The following is a 26,132-nucleotide window of genomic DNA, read 5'->3' as shown; positions in this document are numbered from 1 at the left end:
TCTCTAGAGCATGAATATTTACAAATGCATTATAATATGGACTTGCCTCGTAAATGAACCTAATCACACCCTGCTGTTGACATTTCCAGTTGAGTATTGTTCCTACAGAATGTCTGCATGCATCTACAGAGATTAAAAAAAAAAAGTGAGTCGATGGATAAGAAAAGGAACATATATAAATAAATGAATGTATGATGGCAGCAGTGTTGTGCAAAAGTCTCTATTTCTGGGTTCAATAGGAAGCAGGAGCCTCAGCATAAAGATGACACGGTTACAATTGATTGTCTCTCAAATTGCTTAGTCCATTATTTTATGGCTCTATATTATATTGCTTTTCTCCATTATGTCTTAGATTTCGCTCAATGAATGCAGCATGCTACGTATTAATTAATGCTGAGTTTTGAAAACATCGCTGCCAGAAGAAAAGGGTCAGCCATAACATAATGATAGCCAGAGGCTACAAGTATTCATAATCATTGGGTCCCTCATCAGCACTGGTCATAGGAAGTAAATCCTTCATTAAGCTGGAGTTTCTCGCAGAGGTAGCACATTAACATTGTTTACCACAAGCCTCAAAGCACTCAGTAACAGAGGTCTTCTCCAGACAGGAAGTGCTGGTAGGATTGCAGGGCACTCTTGTTTCTGGAGGACTGAATTTCGAAGGGATGAAAGTGCTATTTGTTGTCTTTTGACGCAATACAGCTCATTCTCTCCAGTTCACTTTCTCTTTTTGTCTTCATGTCACTGCTTTTGTTTCTACTTTCATACACTTAACCACATAAATGCATAGGATCTAGTACACACACACATACACACACACACAGCCTCTAGGTATGCTGATGATGAGGCAGGATGAGGGAGTGGTTTCTGCCAGAGAGCTTAACCTGGCTAAGTATAATTGCATAGGTGGATAAGAATCTAATAATGGTGCTATGGAACCAAATCACTGCTGTTTTGCCGGCAGAGATACTCCAGTGCAGTCTTTTTCATGTAGTTGTTACATTTTGTCTTGAGGGGGTACAACTCAACATTTTCTGTCTGTCTCTGTCTGTTTGCCACTGTTTCCGCCTAGGCATCCTCCACCCCCTCAAACACAGGCTCTGTTAGAGTTGAGATGAGCTACGAATTAGAAAAGGTGTGAATATTATATCCCACGGCGAGGGATCATTACAATGAGCACTTCATGGATTTGTGCCGCATTTTTCCTTCCATCGCATTATAATATGACCTGTCCTATCACTGATACCCAAATTCTCTATTTTGTTTTCATTTTTCACAGTGCAAACAATCATTGGCAACGAATCATCTTGCATCTTTTTTCCAGAGGCTGATATACTGTGTATGTAGGTCAAGATATAATCTGTATGGGTCCAAACCCAAAATTTAGCAACTGATATTGTTCCACTCTTTGTACTCTTCTCAAGTGCTGCCCTGGTTATTTTCTTCGAAGCCTGTGTTTGGGTTTTCTTATCTCCTCCTCCACTCAAATATCTTGTCCAAATATTTTGATCCCTCGACAGTATCAGACTTTTACAGTGATTTCCATGAACTGCACCTGGTTAAGGGGACATTACAGTATTGCTACTGATTCTGGGTTAAAATGTTATTGACCATCCATCGTACTGTAATTATAACATTAAGCTGGTCATGTACTAATGCAATAAGATACTAACTAGAGAATAAATGATGAGTTGATTCATTATAAAACACCACAACATTGATAAGCAACTATTTCGTTATAAATAGTTAAAGCAATGGTTTGGCGTAATTCTAATCAGCGCCTCAGCTGTTTATTTTCATTTGGTCGGAAAATAGTGGTGTTAGAGCTATCAGCCGGATGGCTTAGTACAGGCGCTAACGGGACCACCAGTGTATCTCGTAAATTACCCCACTAATAATGCCTGGATTGTTATCAAACTTCTACAGTAGTACAAATAGGGTATTTACTCATAAATCGATGCATTGAAAAGTTTGTGGGTACACCACGAGTTTATTAAAATAAACACTTACCTCATGGCTTTTACTCTGCTGCTACTGCTAAAGCTGTAAACATCGTCGAACTATCGCGCAATCACACACAGATCTCTAGATGTGCTGTGTGGGTGCCTCGCGAGATTTCACTTACAAACTTTTGAATGCATCGATTTATGAGTAAAGACCCTATTTGTACTACTGTAGAACTTTGATAAAAATCCAGGCATTAATAGTGGGGTAATTTACAAGATACACTGGTGGTCCCGTTAGCACCTGTACTGAGACATTCGGCTGATGGCTCTAACTCCACTATTTTCCGACCAAATGTAAATAAACGGCTGAGGCGCTGATTAGATAGACCTCATGGTGCATGTGACGCTAGGTCGAAATTACGCCGAACCATGGCTTTAAGTGAAATAGTGAAAATTGGCCTATTATCAGCTTCTAAGTTAGGAGGATTTGCTGCTTTTCTTCATCTCTGACAATAAATGTAATACTAGAAGCAATTCAATGGCATCACCTCAGACTTTAAATCATTTAAATAATCATTCACTTCAGCCCTAAAACTAATACAAATGGACAGCTTGCAGTATCTGAATACTAATATGAGTGTTTTACTTGGTCTTCCATACATGTGACAATATAGTGTTTGTCTGGTTTCAGTATTGTACATTAGTGATATTAAATGTAATAAACAAGAGTTAAACCAAGACCAGTTTCAAATGGGGAAACACTTGTGATTTTTCAGGGAGTGAATTGAGTCAGAGGTATTGAGTGGTAACTGGGAGAGTGGAGGAGACCTAGGGGGCCACTTCTAATCCACGTTGACCTACTCTTATCAGGCACAGCCAAGGTCAAGAGTCTAATGAGGATGGGACGCCATTAGAGCAATTAGACGAACTACCTTGTTTCTGGGGCATGCAGAGCCATGGGAGAGAGATAGAGAGGCAGAGGACGAGAGAGGAGGAAGACAACTACTGTAAGAGACAGACTGATGCTCTGCCCAGCAGCTGCCGCTCTCACTTTCTCGGTCTGTCTGTCTCTCTACACCCACCCACCCCCAACCCTCCTCCACCTCGCCTCAGACAAACTCAGGGTGAGCACTTGCAGGAAGCAGCACAGTGTTGCAATAGTGACACTCGGTGGCAAAAACGCTCCCTGACAGAAAAGCAACTGCAGGCATTTTTATATGAACACAGCACTGGTTGTTTCAGGAGAGATTGCAGTGGACTGGAATGTGTCACTGGGACATTTCAGGCAACATAATTCACATTAAAATGTGTATTTTATGATTAAAGCTAACTTAAAAGTGGCACAATTTGAATCTATGACAATGAAAGCCCAATCTTTAAAAGCTTCCCCAATAATGAATGAGAGACCAACCATGGAGACCAAACATTTTGCCAATTAATAAATTAATTAAAGAACAGAAATTAATTCATACTTTAAGCATATTCACTGGTTCCAGCTTCTTAAAAGTGAGATTTTGCTTCTATTCTCTGTTTTATATCATTGTATACTGCATATTTCTGGTCTTTGAACTATGGGTTCTTTGGACAATTTTCACCATTTTATAATGCTTTGTGGAATAAATGATTACTCAGTAAATTTAGATAATCACTGGATTAAAGGATAAAGCTGCCAATTTCAGTAGAAATAGAATATTGCCAGCCTTATTCTTTAATCAATAATGAAAATAATTAGTCGCAGGCTTGAACATTTCTAAAAAAAAAAACAGCACATGCTTCCACTATAAAGAATGAAAAAGCAGCTAATGACTCATTGATTACTCAAATTAATTCATTATATGAATCTACGTGCACATTATTTTATTATATACTGTAAGATTGTTATCGGGCTCCAACAATCCTGGAGAATATTCACCTTGGAGCCGTTTGTTGTTGTGACGTCACCACTGACAGACGAAGGCAGCAGAAGCACTTTTCCTGCTTGGAGAAGACAGAAGCTGCTAAACAATGCAGACAAAACTGTCCTGAGGGCATTAGGATACATTTGCAAGCTTTACCCAACTAGAACACAGTAATTTTCACTTTGGTGGAAGATTTCTGATGGGACAACAAGCCCCTGATTCCGGAGACCATGTCGAGGAAGTCCAATCCTCTGAGCACTTGGAGAGCCACTTTGATAGAAAACCAGATTGCAGATGCTCAATGCATGAAATGACAATGTAGACTTTCCTTCTTGAGGTGACTTAGGTTTCACAGAGGCAGAGCTGTTCTTCAGGCAGAAATATTCAATTTGGTTGTTTTAAGTTTCAGCAGCGTCCTTTTTCTTTTGCATGGATTTTATTACACTTTGGCCCAACTGAAAATGGCAAAAGAGGTATCAAGTTAATACTACTCCTAATTCCTGTTATGCTGGGCTTCTATGTCCTATTAGCCATCAGCTATTGACATTAGCTAGTGAGCTAACGTGCTGAAATTGTTAAAAAGAACATGATAAACCGCATCTCGTTGCCATCACCATGTCAGACAACATTGTTGACATCAAAGTGCCACTCAAGTTAAGGTTTTTTGCCTTTTAAATATGAGAAAAATATAACAGCCTTTTTACCATCTTTACCAAGAGTGTCTCTCCGATAGTTTGGTGCTACAGTATTTACATTGAATCATTCAGCATAACGTTTGCCAACCTTTGTTATCTTGGCTATTACAGATAAGTTAATGAAGCTAAGCTCTAGAAGTTAACGTTAGTTTAACTTGAGCCCTTTGGACAACAGCTAACAATGATAGGCCAATTAACTCCCAGCAAACAAAGTGATGACATGATGAATAACGCAGCTAGGAGCTAATGTTAGGCTAACTTTAGAGATGTTAAAGATAACTTTATATTTCTTTCCAGCAAAGTGACAATATGCTGCCTCAAATACAATGTTGATTTACCTTAGAACAGATACAGTCATCCTTGTTCTACCGCACAACTTTATCCAAAGAAGACACTTTTCTCAGTTGAGATGTGGCTTAATAAAGGGTAAAAAATACACCCCGTCGTCCAGCCTCTCAGGATACCTTGTGTCAGAGTTGCATGTACGCCATGAACATTGTTACCATATTTAAACTTAAAATCTCAGAAAAACCTCATAAAACCGAACGAAAACTGACTTTCTGCAATGCATTTCAATGGACGTGCAGGCAGAGAATGTCCGAGTGTATGTGAATGGCTATACGCCGCTATATTTGAGGGCGGGATTTAGCCATAGGTGAATTGGCTAACTTGCACTCATTCATTTCGAAGCCAGCTCAACTCTTGCGAGATTTCAGAACAAGACCTCTTCTTGAGTAAGACTTATTGAGCCACAATAACCAACAGACCAGATCAAGTGAAGCGTAAACGAAAAACATTTTATTTCTCTGTATAGCCCTTTCCATACTGCTCTCAGACGCTTATAATAACAATCTGAGCCTGTTAATGGCAAAAACAACCACTTTTAATGGACTCACTCAATACTGGACCAATTTAAAAGATTGTTGTCCCCATTAGTCACTTGGACACAAAAAGATGGAGAACTAGGGTCAGGATACTGGTTTAATCCCCAGGAGATTGTCCTTCGGGGAGGGGGGGGGGGCGTCACGGCCCCATAAAATGTTCCTGCAGTGGAAACGGGGCTAATGTTGGCCGGATTTGCTCAGTAGGTTCAGCTCTTGTAATGCAAGGAAACTGTACAGACATTCATGATTAAAATATACTTTAGTGTATAAACATGTAGGCCTACTTGCAAAACTAATGACGCTTATTGTCAATATAAACACGTCTAGCACATTAGCGCATTAATGTATTATGTAAAGGATTAATCTATTTATTATCTATCTTTTTAAGTCATTACATTTTCTGGCGATTGATTACTTGACCAATTGGCTCAGTCCTAATCCTCTGTCTGACTAGAGTCCATAATCTTTATCTGACAGGATTGGCGGTGTTGTGATGGTGGGGTATTATTCAGGGGACACATATTTCTGAACAAGTTGGTGAGAATTCAGAAAAGCCAGTCCTGCCGTAAGAATGAACCAGACTCACTCAGGGCAGTGGTGGAGAAAACGATGTTTGCAGTCTGCTATTATGGACAATGTCCTCCACCCACTCAATGAGAAAATGTCAATGCGATGAAGCACTGTCAGTCGGTGGCTCTTTCCACTGAGGCATGCCAAAAAGCACTTCAGGAGTCCATTTGACTGCCATGCACGACAATGCCTCCTCCCTCAATAGCATCATCCGCTAGCCCCCTGTTTCCTTTTATCTATTTGCCTGCAGTCTGTCATTTACTTATTTCTCCAGTGGGCTGCACACACACACAAGTTGTACTAGGTCACTATTGGGGACATTAGATAGACTTGCATTCATTTACCTTAACCCTAACGATAACCACTGATCCTAAAATCAGCTTTTTCCCAATTGGGGACATAGCTTTTGTCCCCATTTTTGACAAGCAGTCCCCAATTAACTGGTATTTAGTCTGAAATTCATCCCCAAATGTAGCCTATGACAGACACACACATTAGCACAAGAAAGAGACAACACAAAGCCACCCCCAAAAGCTCTGGACATATCTTTTGGATTTAGTGATGCTCTTTGTTCTTGTTTTGTCCCTTCATTATTATTTGTGTTTTGAGCCTCTTGTGGAGCCACAAAGTAATTCACTCACATAGTTATTCATTTTAATTTCTCAATCACACACTGGCATAGTTAGTCAATCTGCTCCCTAGTGCCCATTATGAGGCATGCTATGCATCTACAGAAAGCACATTTGAACCAGTATCCTTCACTCTCTGACTCTCATCTGTGACACTGTGTCCTTGTTTTTTATCTGCATTTACTGTCTGTAAAGTTAATCATAGATGGGTTTTTTTATCTCTGGAAATTGATTTGGAAGTAAACTTGCCTTGACATGATCAGACCTGTGACTCATCTATCTTGGAGGTTGTTGAAAACCTTTTTTTCTTTTAATTTACACGTAGTCCAGCTTTGTCTCTCCTCTTCCACCCCTTCAGCCAAAGCTGGCAAGTCCAATCAGCTGTTAATATGTACATATCACCAAGAAATATAATAATGTCAATTAAATTGAGGGTTAGGGTTAGAATTACAAACTGTTTATTGATTATTCTCTCTCTCTCTCTCTCTCTCTCTCTCTCTCTCTCTCTCTCTCTCTCTCTCTCTCTCTCTCTCTCTCTCTCTCTCTCTCTCTCTCTCTCTCTCTCTCTCTCTCTCTCTCTCTCTCTCTCTCTCTCTCTCTCTCTCTCTCTCTCTCTCTCTCTCTCTCTCTCTCTCTCTCTCTCTCTCTCTCTCTCTCTCTCTCTCTCTCTCTCCAGTATCTATTCTATATCTAATCAGTCTACATTATTTGACTTTGGGTTGTATCTTTAAGCACATGCAGATCATTTCATTTTCAAGAGGGTCACATACAATTTTATAATGTTGACAATGCATTAAGAAGATAACAGATAAAATCATGATCCTTATGACCAGACCAAAAAATAAATACTGAAACAGTGGCTCTGTGAGACTGTACTTGGGCACAGCAGTGCTTTGAGCTAAATGCTAACATGCTTATATGTAGCAGGTGTAATATTTACATTGTTAACCATCTGAGTTTAAAGTACAGCAGAGGCTGAGGAGCACTTGAATGTCTGTACCAAATTTCATGGCAACCCCATCCAATAGCTGTTTCTCTCGAAACATCAATAGTCAATCTTATGGTGGTGCCAGAGAAAAAGTCAGAGGACCAACCAACAGACAGCTGCTACACCACATTAGGGAAGAAAAGCAGCTTTATTTCAAATAAAAATATTTCTTTTAAATAATATTACAGTTATCCATCAAGATACTAGTTTATCTTGGGTTAGTGTTAGGGTGTTCATCTTACTGAATACAGTAAAATATTTTGGAAATGTTTTTATTTGTTTGTTTGTTTTCTTTTTCAGTTTAACCAGCTTGTTGCCATCGGGCCAAAACCTTGCACCACAAATGACAGGACAACAAACTCTCAGAGGGTTTGCAGAGACATGCAGCTAACCTGCATTAGTAATTTATGTTTAGTGGCACCATTTAGCGGCAGTGCACAAAGCAGTGTGATATTCATATGTTGCAGTGAAAAGTCAGAGATGTGACAGTCGGGGTGAGGGGTGGATTAACAATGTATGTGTTTATATCCGCAACACTGAGGGGCCTGAGGTTTAACTAGAAGTCAATGTTGACATTTGTATCATTCAGAGATGACAGTGAGCATTATATACTTGCACACATGAAATAAAACCACTAAAACTTGAATCATATAACAATCCTCAAAACTAAAAAATAAAATCATATTGTGTTAGTTTGACAATTTGAGCATAGTTGCAATGATGTGTTTTGACCCTTCAAGTAAACCTCACAGTCATTTATTTCTCCATACATACATCGTTTTCTTTTGCATATTTCTGACTTCATTTAATGCACATTCTTCCACACAACTTAATTAATGATCCAAAAAAATCTGTCTCCTCTGTGGACCTGTAGTCAGCACTTTTTTTCTCTCCTCGTGCTTCTGAAATCCTCTTCCTCTAACACATTTGCATGGGGAAGAATCCAAATCGTGGGTGGTGCCAGATGTTCCTCGGGGCAACCGACAGCCTCTCAACATCTGTGGAGGTGTGCCGAATGAAAAGAGAAAATGTTCCACAAAGATGTAACATCAGCTTCGCGTTAGCTATTGTTCTGCTTTTCATGTGAGACAGTTTAGCCAACGCTGAGAAGAATATGTGTCGCTTTCCTCTGCAGGAGGTCTAGCAGGAGGCGGTGCGGGTTCACAATCACGGGCCCTGACAGTGCATTGAGGACTTCAGTCCTGTGAAGACATGAGACTGTGTGCCTGTCTGTCAATGTGCTTCAGAAGTATTCATCTGTGTTTTCCTGCAGCCAGCTGGCCATGGGCAGTTAAACTTACGGTGTATCTCTCCAGTTCATTGGTGTTGGCCTTTGCCTTCCACAGCTCTGGCTCTGCATGTTTTGGCAGCGATTCAACCCTCGTCCCACAACGTTACACTTCTCAAATTAACATTTTATATGATGGCAACATAGTGTGGGTGTGTGATAAAGCTTGCCAACACAAAAATTAAGCAAGCTGGCACTGAATGCAGTACTAGGTCTCTCTCTTTCTCTCTCTCTCTCATGCTGTCCCAATGCAACAACCTTGAACCAGTTTGTTAGCATCCCAAATGAACAGCAACGGTGTCGAGATTTGAATAGCATAAATAAATGAACGAGCAAATAAACAAGCACAAGGCCGATGTCGCTCTAGTGGCAATCTAGGGCTTGCACTCCCTGTGTAATGATCTGCAAATAGCTGGCTGCTGAGATAAAATTCAATTTAAACTACAAACCTCCGCTGTCGGCCACATGGCAAATAGGCTGTTATATTTCAACCAAGAGATTTGCCACGCACCTGCTAAAATCCAAACACTTCAAGTCAATAGGACTGCTGGGTAACATCATAACAAGACCACATGTTGCCCTGAATTTTGCCTCCTTGTGAGAGTCTTCTCAGGAAACAGTGTCACAGAAAACTAAAATTCTATTTCTGGAGTTATCCGATATGATGGAGAAGAAATGGGATTGGTGTTAAGATATTTATAGTCTGGGAATTTCAACATAAGCTTCTTGAAATGGAATTATGGTGGATCTACATGACGAGCATTCTATAAATTGCCTTGACTGATTAATTCAGTCTGCCTCTTTGAACCAGGGGATCTTTGTGCTCAGTTTTATCTCGTTTTATTTACAGGCTTACTGTGATCCCGAGGCGAGATCTTAAAGGGGCACCCCAGCAATTTATCATTTCACTTTCATTAATTTGTTGGCCTCACAAGGGACAGATTTTAAAAGGAAAGAATGGTCAAAATTGATGCATCAAAGGCTGGGATACTCTGACTTTTAGTCTAGTTCAGCATGGGGTCAATCTCTAAATATGAATTTGATCCTACAATTACCATAATGCACCACTTTTGTCATGGGGGAAATGATTTACCATGTGAGTAAGTTACGAGCGTTCACCTGACAACTCAGGATGGTTGAATTGGAGGATTTAAAATATTCAGCGTTAGCAAAATTATCACACATTTCAGTTTGCCAGTCACAATTATGACTTTAAAAATCAAAAACTTGCAATTACAGCAACTCAGATATGATCTGAATGTGGTAAAAGCTATCAAACTCCACCCCCTAAGTATTCAGCCGAACTTCAGATTAAATAATCGTTTTTTTTCTCAGACTTTCAAAAGTACAACATGTGAAATTGTTGGAGTGGCCCTTTAAGTTATTAGGAGTATGTGATTTCTGAAGTAAATTTATGGCTCAAGGTCCACTTACAGTAAATGCTTTTTCCAGAGCTTTCAATTGGTTTATCAGTGTTCTAAGTTGTCATGGAGATGGATCTTCTAAGATGCAATTCAAGCACAGTAGCTGCAATGATTTCATCCACGGCACTTTTTTTTCAATCCGATCACATTGTATCATAAGTGTATTAGATTGATTTTTTTATTGGCTGTTTATCCTCTGATACCTTTATCACAGCAATGAGTGTGCTGTCCTGATTCCAGCAGTTGTGTGTATGATATCTGACTGAATCATGACTCTACAAAGTGGACTGGTTCAAAGGGTTAATATTCTATTGATTACTGAAATGACCCCAAACAAGCGGGTTACATTTCTTTTTTTTCCCCCAATGCAGCCATTATAAATATAACATTATGAAAGTGTGTCTCAACACTGACGGCTTAAATGACCATTATTGCTTCTGACTACCACTTTAAACTATGCAGGTTTGTCTAACCTTGTGATTCATTTGGAGAAAGACACAGAGATCAAGTGTCTGAATGAATGTCTTTCCCAAGAGTAATAAAGCTGGAGGGCCTCTGTGTGGGTGCAAGCTAAAATATTTTATCAGTAAGATTGAGTGTGTGTGTGTGTGTGTGTGTGTGTGTGTGTGTGTGTGTGTGTGTGTGTGTGTGTGTGTGTGTGTGTGTGTGTGTAAATCTACTTACAGTGGTCAGCCTTATACATTTTTTCGGTACATATTACCTTTTCTATTATATATGAAACAAGTAGTCAGCACATCTATCAGTGACTTTGTTTTCCAGTATAAAGTAAAGTGTGCTGCTTGTCTTTTGCTTTTAAAATTGAGTCCATTTTTTTTCTTCAACCGTCACCCTATTTGTGTTTACAATGGTCGAGAATATCAATATAATTTCATTTCCTTGACTGTGAAAAACAAATGGACAAAATGTAAAATGGAAATCTCTCTACAAATATAAATCTGTGAATTTGAGCCGGCTTCTCTTTCTCTCGATCTTTCTCTCTCTGCGATGACAGGTTTCGGAAATCATTCCCCCAAATGAGCACCATCATTATATGCTGCTTGTGACTCATCACTTTGCCAGTGACAGAGCTCTGTGAAAGGATTTTCCTTTTTACAGCTGAACAGCCCAAAGATGACTTATAGAGGAAGGAATGCCGGCTGCAGTTTTTAGATTGACACCCATACAATTCTTAGAGCACCTATGGGCTCTGAATGATGGTTTGATGGTACGGGATGTTTTCTAAAGTCATATTATTTATTCAGGGTGTAGAATCAAGGGCAACGCTTACATTCGAGGAGCAAGTCATGAAAAACAGAAAAAGGAATTATGTGGCTTTCTTTTAAAATGAAAACCACCATACAATTCTTTTTCAAGAACATATGAGTGGATATAAATTGTAATTCTCATATTTTGTACTAAGTCTGCTTCTGTCTGGCTTATGGTGGAGGCAGATGATTGCTAGATTTAAATATTCACCAACATATCCATAAAACAAAACCCTCCTGAGTTGTCCTGAAGCAGCTAAACATCCCATCTAACTTCCAGAAAATAATTGGCTTGTTTGTGTGTAAGCAGAAGCAGCATAGCCGGTGTCATTTTGGTTTATAATAAGCCCTTCAGGCTGACCTTACACGATGAACACTCTGCAGAGCTGCTTCCAAAACATGAAGATTTAAGGACAATTAGAAAGAAACAACACAAAAGCCAATTATTGCGTGGAGTAAAAAAAAAGGAGGTACTATATCAACAAAATTTAAAAGTCAGTTTGTTCTTAATTAGCCGGACATCTTGCTGGGTCGTGTGTACTTTGCTAAATTACCTCCCTGTGCACTAAGTGGACTGTGAGATTAGAGTTTAATAAGAAGGAATAAGATTACATTTTATTGATCTCTGTCGGGAACTTTGGACATTGCAACAAAAAGAAAGAGAGGTTCAGCATGCAAATAAAGAAATACTGTAGATGATAAGATCACAAGTATAAAAGATGTAATAATCATGATACACTAATGTGCAATAATTTAATTTCTATTTTTATACGGATGAGTAGAGTGAATGGGGTACAGTTTTCCTTTTTTCAAGAGAGACAGTTGTGTGTTCACATGCAATGGAAATAAAGAAATAGTGTAAAGTATAAAAGACAAAGATGTAATACCATTGGAAAGCAACAGCACTGAATTTACGGAGTTTGGCTTGTATAAGTAAGTTCAATTAGGCAAACACAGGTAATTGCCTGGGGCCCCGAGATTTCCAGGGGCCCCCAAACGTCTCATAAAAACTGATTAATAAAGGTTTCTTTGATTTAAAGCAATTATTATTGTTTCAGTCTTAATTCACGTGCTTAAAAATACATAAAAATGCTTAATCTATCATGATCATTTTGACTGCTCCCCGCTCCCTTCTCATGCAATGGACTATATTCCATGTTACTGCGCATGTGCAGGCTTGATTCAGGAAGACGGTACCAAAACAAACTTGTTGGCGAGATTTTGAGTTGAGAAAAATGAAGCAGAGTTATCCCAGTGGAGCGGAGAAGGCGAGAGGAAAGTAAACAGTTTTTATCAAAACTACAAAAGGTGTCAACCTTTTTCACAGTGACACCGAATTTAGGTACTCGACAAGCCCAGGGTTGGGGAGTAAGGGATTACATGTAACGGCGTTACGTATTTAAAATACAAAATACGAGTAACAAAAGCGAAATTAACCCTGCAACTATTAACCTCTTAAGCCCGAGAGCAACAGCACCCTCCATAAATTAAAAATGTCTCAGGGCAGTTAAACAAGCACGAATATAGTCATATGACATTGTGACTCGCGGAATAAACCGTGAAAGAAAAATCCAAACTTCCCATTGTAAATTTACAACTACAAATTATATCATACCTCTGCTGTTTTTATGGTTAAAAGTTGCGTCTGGTCGCTTAATATTCCTAGTAACCACTACTCCAACGTCGATTCAAGCCAGTTTCCATTTATTTACATGGTATGGGGGATGAATTGCAAATAGCCTGCCTCGTTGTCCTCAATGCGAACACACAGTTTTTGTCTCCATCTAGTGGTTTAACTGTGCTATTGTGACAGATTTAGCCAACTGCACTACTTTCTGGAGGGCTTTAACTTTCTGCTGGAGCCCAATTTTTTCTTCATTCATCAATATTTAAGAATAAAAAAATTTGTTTTAATTTCCCTAATTTCTGAGCTGTGGAAATTAATAAAGGTAAAATAAATTGAAGAATGTTGACTCTTGGATGCCATTTTTCTTTAAATAGTATCAGTTGCAGGACAAAATGTACCATAACTTTTTCTCTGAAGACAGGAATAAGATCGTTCTCTAAAGCAAGTGTTAACTAAAATCAGTGTCCGAGATAAACACGTTGAAGTAAGCTAAAAGTAAGTATTTAGAATACATTACTTTACTTGAGTAATCCAAGGGAATACATTACAGATGACATTAGGACATTTAGGACATGTAATCAGTAATCTGTGGGGGAATACATTTTAAAAGTAAACCTCCCAACACTGGACAAGCCAGACGCTCTTGTAGCACTGCTGTCAGTATCAGCCGAGGAGGAGATGAAGTGGAGAGTGACACAAGTGGCCCTTTTCATCACGAAGATGTGAGTCGAAATGGTAAACTATATTAAATGCTGATTAATGTTCTTATCAATTACAGTAAAAGCGTTGAGATGATTCACTTGTTAGATAATAATCCTCAAGAAAGATTTTAAGGACTTTATCTAGCTCAGGAAATAGGAGAATTTTCTCAAATTCACACTTTTTAGTTGATTCAAAATCTTTGTTTGGTGATAAATATTATTCACTGGTCAAATTTTAGTATGATAATTTTAAGCCTGTCATGCACAGACATGACCTGAAAGAAAAAAACAAAGAACAAAAAAACAAATATGACCTGATGGTACAAGAGGAGAGGAAAGAAAAAGTGGAAGAACACAAAGGAGAAAAAATTAGAAAAGGGACAGGAAGACAGAGAAAGGGAGATGAAGAAAACATCACAAAGAAAAAAGGGAGAGAAAGAAAAAGAGAAAAGGGAGAATTTGATAAAATTATACTGTTAAAATGTTTGTTCTCATAATTGACCTTGTTATCTTTTGTGGTGTCTTCTTTTTTTAGTAACACTAGATACAACAATATCCAGGCTGAACCTACTTGCTGCTGCCCAAATTGAAGAGCTTGTGTTGAGGTGAGAATAAAACTTTTGTCAGTGCAGTACAAGAATGTGGAGGACCCCAATGACTGGGTTTGCCTTGGGCCCCCAAATGACTAAATACGTCCCTCCATATAAGAGCAGTCAGATAGTCAGAAAGGTTGTAAACAGACCTCTGGAGGACTGGGGTTTGTACTATGAAGCAGGATTTGGGATTAGCAGGTCAACTGTGGTGGTTCACTTCTTCCCGAGGTAGATCACCATGGCAACTGATGCTGAATAACTTCAGAAGATCTGAGGCCTGTACTACGAAGCTGGATTAATATACCCGGGATATCTCTCCATTACCTGGGTTGTCTTACCCAGACATTCACAATCCTGATAAGCGGTACTACGAAGCTGGTTATCAACTCGGTAATTGAACCCAGGGTTTTCCAATCTGGATCACTGCGCGCTCACATAAAGGGGAGGTGTTTGCAGCGTCTGACCAATCGCAAACATGGAGAAACCCTGCAGAGCAACCTGCTTTACTATGGCGGAGCAGACAATTATTATTCAAAAATATGAAGAATTCAAACACATCATCCAGGCCAAAAGCAACACTGTTGCTGCAGCAAACGCCAGGAAGGAATGCTGGCAGAAAACTGCTGACATTAAGTTAGTTTAATATTCAACATTCATTTGACATTCAAAATACAAACCTATTATGCACTTCAACTATTTGAGTGAATGATGTCAAACCAACTGTATAACATACAGACTAATATCCCTCATGTGCCACAAGGATTCTTTTTTAAATTGTTACGACTGGCTCCATGGCCGCAACAAAACACGGATGACCGGCGTGTGATTTAGACCAAAGCAGCTCAGTTTATTTACAGCAGCACAAATTAAATGTACAATGGAGTGTGGAAGTGTATGTCAGTGGTGTAAGAGGGTGCTTGTAGGTGGTGTCAAATGTGTGGTGCGTGTTGTCTGGTGCAAAACAAAAAGGTACAACAGCAGCAGTGTGTCGATCCTGAGGGAGAGAGAGCGAGGACTTGAGTCAACCGGCTTAAATCAGCTGCAGAGCCAGACACAGGTGCTCCCAATCAGCCATCCCCTGCAACCTGCAACACACAGCCACACCCACTATACACAGGACACAGCCACGCCCACTACACACGGGACACAGCCAAGGGCTGAGGGCCGTAACAAAATATATATTTTGGTCAATTTTTACAATTAAAAAATATGAATAAAAGTCTGCTTTTCTGCACTTTTGCAGCGATTACTCTCAAGATGTTCTTATTGAGACTTTTTGTCAGGTTTCCTGACACAAGTTCTGAAACTGGAGTGGTGGTAAGGTTATTTATTTATTGTAATTGTAAAAAAAATTGACGAAAAGATATATTTGAAAAATAAGCCTTGAGGCACATGAGGGATATTAGTCTGAATGTCTTACAGTTGGTTTGACATCTTTCACTCAAATGGCTGAAGCGCATAATAGGTTTGTATTTTGAAAGTCAAATGCATGTTAAATATTAAACTAACTTAATGTCGCTTGAAAATCTGTACCTTTCGTATAGGATGTCATTGGGAACATCTAAAGGATTGCATCTCCCTTAAAACTCTTGCTCTCCTAAGCGCTCCTCTCACAATCCGCGCACCAATGTCAACAGCATCTTCTAATAATGGGCAGGCCATTTTCCAAGAGAACTGATTGGTCAGAAGGTGGTGCTTTTATACTCGTTGATCTCTTATCCGGAACATAACCTGCTCTGGAGCAGGTTAGCCGTTCAGCACAAGTTACCATGGTGGTTTACCCCAGTAAGAAGTGAACCAGCGTCGCAGGACGGAAAATCCAGCCAAACCACTGACCAATCAGATTACTGGATAAAAAGAGTTGTCATATTAGAGGATCCCAACATGGACAAAAGTCCTGACTTTAGAATAATGTGACAAATAAAAAATAGTAATATATATATTTCTATAGATCAGTGGAAACATGGAAACTTTCTATTTCCACTCTGATTTTAAAACAGAGCTGCTAATATACGACAAGATTGTTTATAACACTAAACACACAACTGATTATTTTAGTCGCATTTTAATTGTGCAAAGTTTATTTTATCCCTTTAAGTGACAGCTGACGGTATGGATGATTTTACACTCTGATCCCATCACTGCAGCTCAGAATAATATGAGACAACTGTCTGATGACAATTGAAAATAAAAAGGAAAGGTTGTCTTTTATTAGAAAACTAATCCGCACGCTGTTAATTGGCTCCCACGATTATAAATGCAACATTTCGGTCAGACAGACCTCATCACTCATTATTTTTCCACTCTTTGCTTCAGTAGCACAAACACTCTGGCATTAAGTTGTTTTTTTTTATGTGACATATTCAGGTGGTTTCTTCATCAACCAAAGAGCAAAAACTCACTCTATGTTTAAATAATACCTACATTTATGTATGATTACAGGCTGTCATTTTCATTTACATTTCACTTCATTGTACATGACTTCTTACTGTCCCTAAAACAAGTTTTCTGCAGGTCCTGTCTCATCCTATATTGTACATCCTTTTTTGGTTCTGATGGTGTTGCTTGTACCATAATTAACAGCCCCGCATCTTTCAAATGAACATGCTTGAGAGTTGACTGAGCTAGTTGATAGCCAGCCTCATAGTACTGGTGAAAATGATATCCAGTCAGTAAATCCACTACTTCAGATGAGACAAGGGATCATGGAATCATGTCCATCTCAGGATGAATTTTAATACCTTTGGTAACCCCCTGACTTTTCATCTAGCGCCACCATCAGGTCAAACTTTCACTCTGTCCAGTACTTTTGTTTATGACCAAATACCAAAACTAATGACATTATGTCAGCTGCCTCAGCTGTCCTGTGTTTAGTGCCAATTAGCAAATGTTAGCATGTCAACATACTTTGGTAAACATTACACCTGCTAAACATCAGCATGTTAGCATTGTCATTGTGTGCATATTTGCATGTATATGTTTGTTTTTAGCTCAAAGCATCACTGTCTCAGTGCAGCCTTGCAGAGCCACAAGCATGGCTGTAGAGTCTTTGTCTCGTTATGTTACTTGGACTAGACACATTTGATCAATATACCAAAAACGAAAATAAAAAAATAAAGGTACCACAGGTCAATTTTAAGTAGCCACCGTGTTCGATATCTAATTCATGTGCAGGCTTCAAGTCAAAGCCCAAATGATCTCAATATTCAGTGTCAGACTTTCAAATCTGGTATTTTTTTCTGTCTGACTAAATCTTAATCAGCATGGAGCTGCCTGTCATTAATTCTCTTTTTCTTCACGTGCTCAGATCAATGTTTCCTTTTCCAGAGCAAAGATAGTAATTAATCTCCAGTCCAACAGAGCCTTCAGGCATGACTATTCGTCAAAGACCCTAATCAATGCCTCTGCCTATTCTTCTACTTTCGGAAAATGAGCAGCCTTTTTTTTTTGCTTTTGGATCATGTTTTACATTCCATCGGGGGGAATCAATGAATCTTATAAGAGCCAAATAATTAATGCCCGAACACAATCCCGCCAGAAAATCTGAACTCTTGCCGAACAGTTTTCTGTTTTAAAATCTCGACCTTGGAGCTCATAAAATGTGTTTGGAAGGAGTTTGAATTGATATTCTTCCTATTGTGCCTTCTACAATCATTTTAGTCATAAATGGTCTATACTCATGTCTTTTCACTTCATTGCTCCCTCATTGACTCACCATTAATGACATTTCTGGGGGGGAAAAAAAGATGAATAATAGATGTTATTACTGATGAAACTTATCTGGGAAAAGTTCAACTCAGGAGGAATGGAGCAGGCTTAAGAGTAGCCTGGGCACAACAGATAGGGAAAGGACTGAAGGAGTGAAGGGGCCACTGCCTATTTATCAAGAGTAAGGTGCATGAAATTGGCTCTTAACCTCACAGTTAGAAGGTTTAATTAGAAATCATGCTTTTGCTATGGAAAGGGGGGTGGGGGGGGGGGGGGGGTTGTCCAAACAGGGGTGATAAATGACTTGTGGGACAGGAGGTTTTGGAGGAATGGAGGAACCAGTTGGTGAGAATGAAATGTAGGTGACAGGCCTGGTCGTGGCAGGAGGTGAGACATCAGGTTGAAGCAAGCAGGAGATTGCAGCTGAAGTGCAAAACCGCACCTCAAGAGCTGTAAGGGCTGTTATCAACACTGGGGGGGAGGACGGGTGGGGGAACTAGGCAATGTGGTAGACAGGACCAGGATCAGCAGCAAGAACAGGCTGACAACAGGCCAACCTCGGCTATAAATACTATGTGAACACCCAGAGTCATCAGACAACCAGCAAGGCTCCCAGCTTAGGAGGGTAGGGTTGTGACTCAAAATGCTTTCATGTAAATTAAACTTTGAAGTCCTAAAATCTCACCAGCATACAGTATGTGCACTTGATATGTGCACAGAGAAATATCGGGGGTTTGGTGGTTGTTGTTTTTTTTTAGAAAGCCAACTTAATGCCATTAGAACAGTAATCAGTACTGAAACTCAAGTATCATATTGACACAAGTATAGAAAATGTATCCTACATCTTTTTTATTACATTTTTAAAAATAATAATTTGTATTTTCTCTCACATACATTGGTCTCGAATTGCTCTTCATAATTGTTCCCTTTCTTTATGTTGTTCTTGTTCTACACTTGTTCTGTCTTATCACCTGTGAAGCACTTTGAAATATATTAACCTGTATGAAAGGTGCTATATAAATGAAGTTTGATTGATTGATTGATTGATTGATTGAATACCCAGCCCTAAGCACAAAATGACACACACACACACACATCTCCAATAAAAAAAAAAACAACTTTTTGTCTGTTATGCTACATGACACCGAAATCTTCATGAACTGAACAATCAACTTTTGTTTTTAAATTCCAATTGATCATAATTCACAATTGATCAATCATACTTTTTTTTTGTGTGTGTGTGGACATTTTTATACTATGATGATATCCTCATATGAGTCCACTGAACTTCCACAAACAGTCATCTTAAATTATTGCTGAGCTTATGTTTGAACAGTTGCTCTTTGCTTTTGGACACTGCTCAGTGGATTATGAAAGTCAGAAACAGTGATATGGTGATACTTTGGTTTTTACTGCAATTTCCATGTTAAAAATGTTATGGATAAAAAATGTAATTAAAGCATTAAAGCAAAATGGAAGACAACTGTTGCTAGCCTTTTATTTATGAAATAGTGCCCATTTGAAGGGGTAAGAAAATAATCAGCATTATTATAATTTATATGTCAATAAAGACACTAATCACATGTCATCATATATTTATATTAGTGCAGCAGACATTTTCACCTTTATTACATCAGCGCATAACCCCCCGCTGTTATTAATGAAGCGGGACTTTTACTATTAAGAGGTCATATGAACATTTCTGACTTTGGTGCCCTCCACTGGTGTCATCAAAAATATCACATTCCTGGCAGAGAGTCATTTTCACCATATCATTTAATTTCCCTACAAACAAAAACTTAAATTATCAGAAATATCTGAAAGATTCACTTATTGGCAAACTGCTTAAAATATGAAATATACTTTTGGCTATCTGTTATCTATCTACCATCACTAAAATCCAAATCATTATATGTTTAAAATGAACTGAAGGTTAGTGATCAATAAGAATCACACTGTACAGTTTTGCAGCATAGTTCAGGGTTATACAGTAGGTCACTGGGCAACAGTTTGAAAAAGTCGATGAAATTTCAGAGGATAAATGACTCCCAGCTTTCTATAAAAATGTTATTTATTTGTGTTGACAACTTTCAACAGTTATTTCTGTTGATCGATTCCACTTGACATTTAAAATGCAGCCATTAAACAATTTCAGTGACCTGAGCTGTTTGGATCAAAATAGGTCGCCACCTTTACCAGCACAGTAAAGCTTTCTGCTGAGGGAGTGAAAAGAGAATGAAGGCTGTACTTAAACCAGCAGCCTGTCCGTGTTTAATTCTTCCTCAAGGCTTCTTAATAGAGCAGACTCATGTCAAATAGATCTATGGAGGGACTGTCTGGGGGATTAAAAAGTCCATGGAATAACAGCTTACAATGTGCCGTGTTTTAAGAGCTGGGTTTCTAGGTTTATTCAACACTATTCAACGTTCAGATGCATATTGGAGAAAAACCTTCTTGTTGTCACATGTCGAGCATCTCCAGCACTCAACAAAAGACGACTGATCCTTGACACAGTGTGCGGTTTGCGATTGCACAAAAGGCCAGACTGGTGATACACTTTCAAAATGGAGTGACTTCTGTCGCACATCCTTTTAGAAGTGATGCACTGACATTTTGATTTAGACCCCGACAGTTAAAATTGAAAGACTGAATTTAATACTGTAAATGCTCACAGTATAGCAATTATTTTGAGTTCATAATTTAGTCATTTATCTGACAGTGATTTCTTGCCTCCTTTTTTTATGGTCATTGATATTCATTTTTACACCATTTCTGAAGTTTTGACGGAGATGGAATCGGTAAATTAATAGAAACTCTGTAAACGGCATAATCCACAGCTCTGCCAACCTTGTCCGGTCCCTGCTTAATTTCACTTCCATAAAAAAAAAAAAAAAAAGACTTAGCCCGCTTCATCATTTAAATTAACAGAGGACATATCCTTGAACCAATGCCAAAGAGTAATCTGTGAGTTTCATATCAAACCGAGCCTTGAGGAGATAAGTGTGCGGCAGAGATGACGGGGAGGAAAAAGACAGTGATTTTGATATAAATATCTGACTCTCTGAACCTCACTGCTTTCTAATTATATTAGGATTAATTGGCTGGGGTCTGAGGGACTCCAGTTACTGGTGTTGTAGTATAAATGCACTGCTCACCTTGTTGGAGGGGTCCTGGACTCTCTTGAAAAGCCTGTTAATTAGGCCTGTGGTGAGGTGTGATAAAAATGGAGCAGTACATAAACAAGCCCCAGCAGAGGGGTGATACTGAGGTCACCTGCTACTGGACCTCCGACAGCTTGCGCCTGTATCGCATGGGGCCACATGCTGCTACCCTGTCTCTGTGGATGGCTGATGGGGGAAACTTTTCAAATACCAAAGAGCTATAGCCTCTCCTAATCTCATACCTGTCCAATTGATTTAGCTAGAGGTGCCACTACCACTGCCACCACCCTCAATATGTATCCGTACACTGCAGAGATCTAATGTCTGTCATAAAGTTAAACATTGGCAAGCCACATGGAGATTTTTAATGAGAATTCCATGCTCATTTCACGCTCAATATCTGTTCTTTTCTCTCTTTTTTTCTCTCCTTCCTTCCCTCAAACTAGAGAGAAGCTCTTGCCATCAATCAGCCGTTAGCTCCTGTAGACTGAGACAGTGTCACACTGGGCTCTGTGTGTTGCCAGATAGGACTGCTATGCCCTCAGGTTACCCTTACACTTCCAGTTTGACACCTGACTTGTTATAGAAGAAACTGAAAAATACACAGAGGTTTTGGAAGTGGGCACACAAGTGGGGGTAGATCTTTGGATGTTGAAATCACTTGTTTTCTATCAGGGTTTGGAACATAACTGGTTTTCTGCCAATCAGTAATGACAGTCCTTTCATAGTAAAGCACGTCTCAGACACAGTCAAGAAGAAATTGTTTTATCAAGAGCAGTCATCTGTTGCGCAGAGAGGCCGTCGTAATGCGTAATTTTCCTAAAAAAACAAGAATTTGAGACTAAATTGGATTTTAGTTGTTGTTTCCCCTCATGAAGAGCGGTGAACAGTAAATTTAAGAGATTGTGAATTTTATCATGTGAATAACTCAAGTTTGGTGAAGAGGTTCAAGTGCTGCACTTGATGTATAAAAGGCAGAAAGAAATACAGCACAAAGGATTGAAAAATATGCTAAAAGATCAAAAAGAAAAAATACATTTAGGTTAATATAAAAGCAGTCAGACTCTGAGGTTCAGTCAAAGGCAGTGGAGAACACACATTTTAATTTCTTTAAAGGTAGTCAGAGTCTTAGGAAGTTTGTTTCAACTACAGAATGTGGAGCTTAGAAACTACATTACTCCTCCATGTTTAGTTTTGACTCTGGAAGTGATTAGCATATTGTTTCAGATTCAATTAATAGACCAAGACATTAGAAATAAAAGTGTTTTTTAAAAGCCGAAAGTTGGTAAAAAAAAAAAAAAAAAAAAAAAAACTCTTTACAGCTGTGGATAACAGCATTGAAGTGAATTTTGATAAACAGTCACAACATAGATATCTGAGCAGTTAATCATTGTAATTGTTTTGGTCTGAACACTGTATCTATTACATGTACAGCTTGATATCCAGTGTAACCCTAACCCTTACAAGGTTATGGTCTGTGCTCTTTTACTTAACCTCCTAAATTCTGCTGAACCCCAACAGTGTTTCCATCGTTACAAGCTCACACTGAGCAGCCAAATACTGTTCATACCAGGAGATTTTCATTTCATGCCTCCTCAGTTGAAATCCCAAAAAGTTCCAGAGATACCAGATGTGTTGGGTTGATTTTGGGGGCAATGTGTACACTGACTCAGAATATGCTTTGCATCTGTTGCGAGGTAAGAAGATGATATAATTTGTTCACCTTCCCCACCAACATTTTCCCAGTGGAAACAAGCTGCTTCTCCAATCTCTGTTTCTTATATTATAAATAAATCAACAGTCATATATTTTCAGTCATACATTGTTACCATCTCTTTTTTTGCATGTAAGCTATTCAATCCTTCTTTCGTCCTGTTATTACCCTGTTATTGATCTTAATCTCTTTGCATTTATCTTGTTGTATTACTGAATTGAAATATCAGACAGTGTGTTGCTATGGTGGCAAAGCCTGAAACAAAAAACACTAGATTTCTCAGAGTCTCTGCAGACATGGCTGTCATACCAACAGAGTTATCAGATTGAATTCAGTGCCAGCATATTCGCGCTTTGGAAGAGCTCCATCAGTTTCCTCCAATTGGTAAAAATCATTGCAGCATGTTTTGTCAAAGGTGCACCTTGAAGAATTGATTTGGCAACAGTTTTCCGGGGCGAACCAACTGGTGGTAATCAGTCTCCCGCTTGTTTTCACGCAACATGTAGTCCACTGATTGTTCCTCTTGATCTACAGCTACATCCAGTCTGTAGATTCTCTGTGGTGCTGTTGATGGGCTTCACATTGTGCTCATTCATGATCCCAGACAGGACTGTCTATGGGACTTATATTAAATCAATGAGGGTTATGGATTGGGCTTGTTCTGTTTTCCTATCCATTCATGTGTCCTGAACTTTATTTGGAGTTGTTTGTCACACTTAAAATCTGCCAACTTTTTTTAAAAATCTTTAATGCTGTTTCATTCAGTTTGGGTGACACTGAGTGTTTTACACCCAACTGTGTACACTGGACCGTAAGTGTCTGAGTGGTGATCTTTTATTCGGAGTGACCCCAGGGTTTTTGTCCTGCTCCATGTTCATCTCCTGGGCAACAGGAGGCAATATGGGAGGAGGCGCATCCTGGAAGTCACTGATAACACTGTGAACATAAGCTGGTTATGGGACCATGAAGGTGAATGAAAAGGGTTTGAGGTATTGCTATTTAAACAAAATTATCTATGATCAATAAAATATATCACTCTAAAATAAATACTTATTCTGGCACCTACATTTTGTAAGAAATAACAGCTGTGAGGTGAACAGTACAAGTCCTGTTCCCTGTTTTCTTGTGGAGTAGCCAGATTTAAAACTTAATCATGGAAAAACAGAACTAAATGACTGCAGTGAATAACATCAGTGATGTCCAGCAAATATACTACACTAACATGTACATTACTCTTACATGCAGCCCAGAGGGACACAGACCAATCGAAGTCAGACAGATTCAAGTTTTCTTTTACTTCATGTCTTGTAAAACATGCTCAGCAGACAGATTCTGGGCTGCTGCTAGTTTTCTGCTCCTTGTTCATGTAATGTCTTAATAGGTTTTACATGGGCTGCGTGTAATTCCATTTCTGTGAACTTGCTGACATTGGTGTTTTAGGTGGAGGGAAAAGCAATGAACTGCTATGATGTGCCAGTGTTACTGATGTCATTTGTGTCACGTCTCCTCATAGCAGTTGTTGACTTAAACACACAGTCTTATGTAGCTGACGACTTCTTATTTTATTTTTGCCAACACAGTGATTCAACTTGCTTTCTCTTGCTTTTTTTAGAAATGTACTTACAAGTTACACATTTGCTCACTCATCCCTGTGAGCTTCTGGGATGATGGTGAAATGTTTTCAGTCTCCTGGTCAGCTTGAATTCTGCCAATTACAGTAGATTCAGTGGTTTCAATGATGATAAGTTCACATAGTGGAAAAACACTATTAAAATGTCCATTAAAAAGTTCTCAAAAAACTCATAAACCACTTCTCCGTCGTCCATCTGTACGCTCAGTATGTTCCAAGCACTTATTATTTTGCCAAAATACGTCTTAATAAACTGCTTCTGTGTCGTTATTATTCTAATTAAAGCTCACAAGTTCTGCCAGAAGTGGCATATGAAACCATATTTTGACAAATCTACAAATGTCTAACATACTGAACATACAGATGGACAGCAAAGAAGTGCTGCAAGCTCACTACAGCCACTTTTAACAGCCACTTTTCAAGTTAACAGGTGGTGAATGTTTTATACAAAAAAGGGAGATGTTAGGGTGGAATATTCAGTTACAGATGAGTAACAAAAACAATAGTTAACAAAGTTCTGCCACAAACAATACTTAAAAGAAATATAAAATGAAAACACTACTATGCATACAGAAGCTCAAATAAAATCAACTGATGACATTTAAAGAAGGCCCCTATATTTTTTTTGTAAAGAAAAACGTGAGAGAGGCATCAGATATTGGTAGCAGTCCCACAGCCTCATTGCATTTTGATTCAACAGCTCAGGCTCATTCTTGGCATAAATCCATATGGGATGCCTCCCTGTAACACTGACTTTGATCAAACAGAAGAGGAATTAACCTGCGTCAGCACTACTTGCCCTTAAGGTTAAAAAATAAAACATAAGTGATTACACCTTATTTCAACAACTGAAGGGGGATTGTGGATGTTACCTTATTTGGACTTCATCTCCTCAACTTCACAACCTCCTGCTTTGCTGTCATGTTTGGTGCCAGAAGGCTTGATCTGTTTCAAATCTGCAAGGATAAGTATGAATCTCTTTGAACAGGTTGCAGTCAGAGATACAAAGCACAGGTTTGTGTTTATGGCTTCTGAGCTTTATGTGTGAGCATCAGGTCGGGTCATGATCAGATAAATTTAATATGGTGAAACAATATGCAAATTATATTACGCTGACCACTGAACCACCCTGAAGAAAAACTGACATCGATGATAATGTCCTGAATGTGCAAGGCTATGCAGATAAGAGCAAACGATCTATGACATCAGCTCGATATTCTGTCAACACAAGGGGCATTTAAGGTCAGAGCGCCACTAACTCATGAGGTGCGAGTGTAAGTCTATCAGTCTGTACATCTGCGATGTGATAAAAGGATTGTTTATCTTCTAAGATGCCTGGCGTCGAAGCTAAGGAACAAAAGATGCTCTAACAGAGGCTGAGAACTCAAACTGTGAGTTGTGGGGAGAAAAC

Source organism: Scomber japonicus, chromosome 6, assembly GCF_027409825.1.
Source record: "Scomber japonicus isolate fScoJap1 chromosome 6, fScoJap1.pri, whole genome shotgun sequence".
Taxonomy (NCBI): domain Eukaryota; kingdom Metazoa; phylum Chordata; class Actinopteri; order Scombriformes; family Scombridae; genus Scomber; species Scomber japonicus.
Note: the sequence above shows the minus strand (reverse complement) of the source record.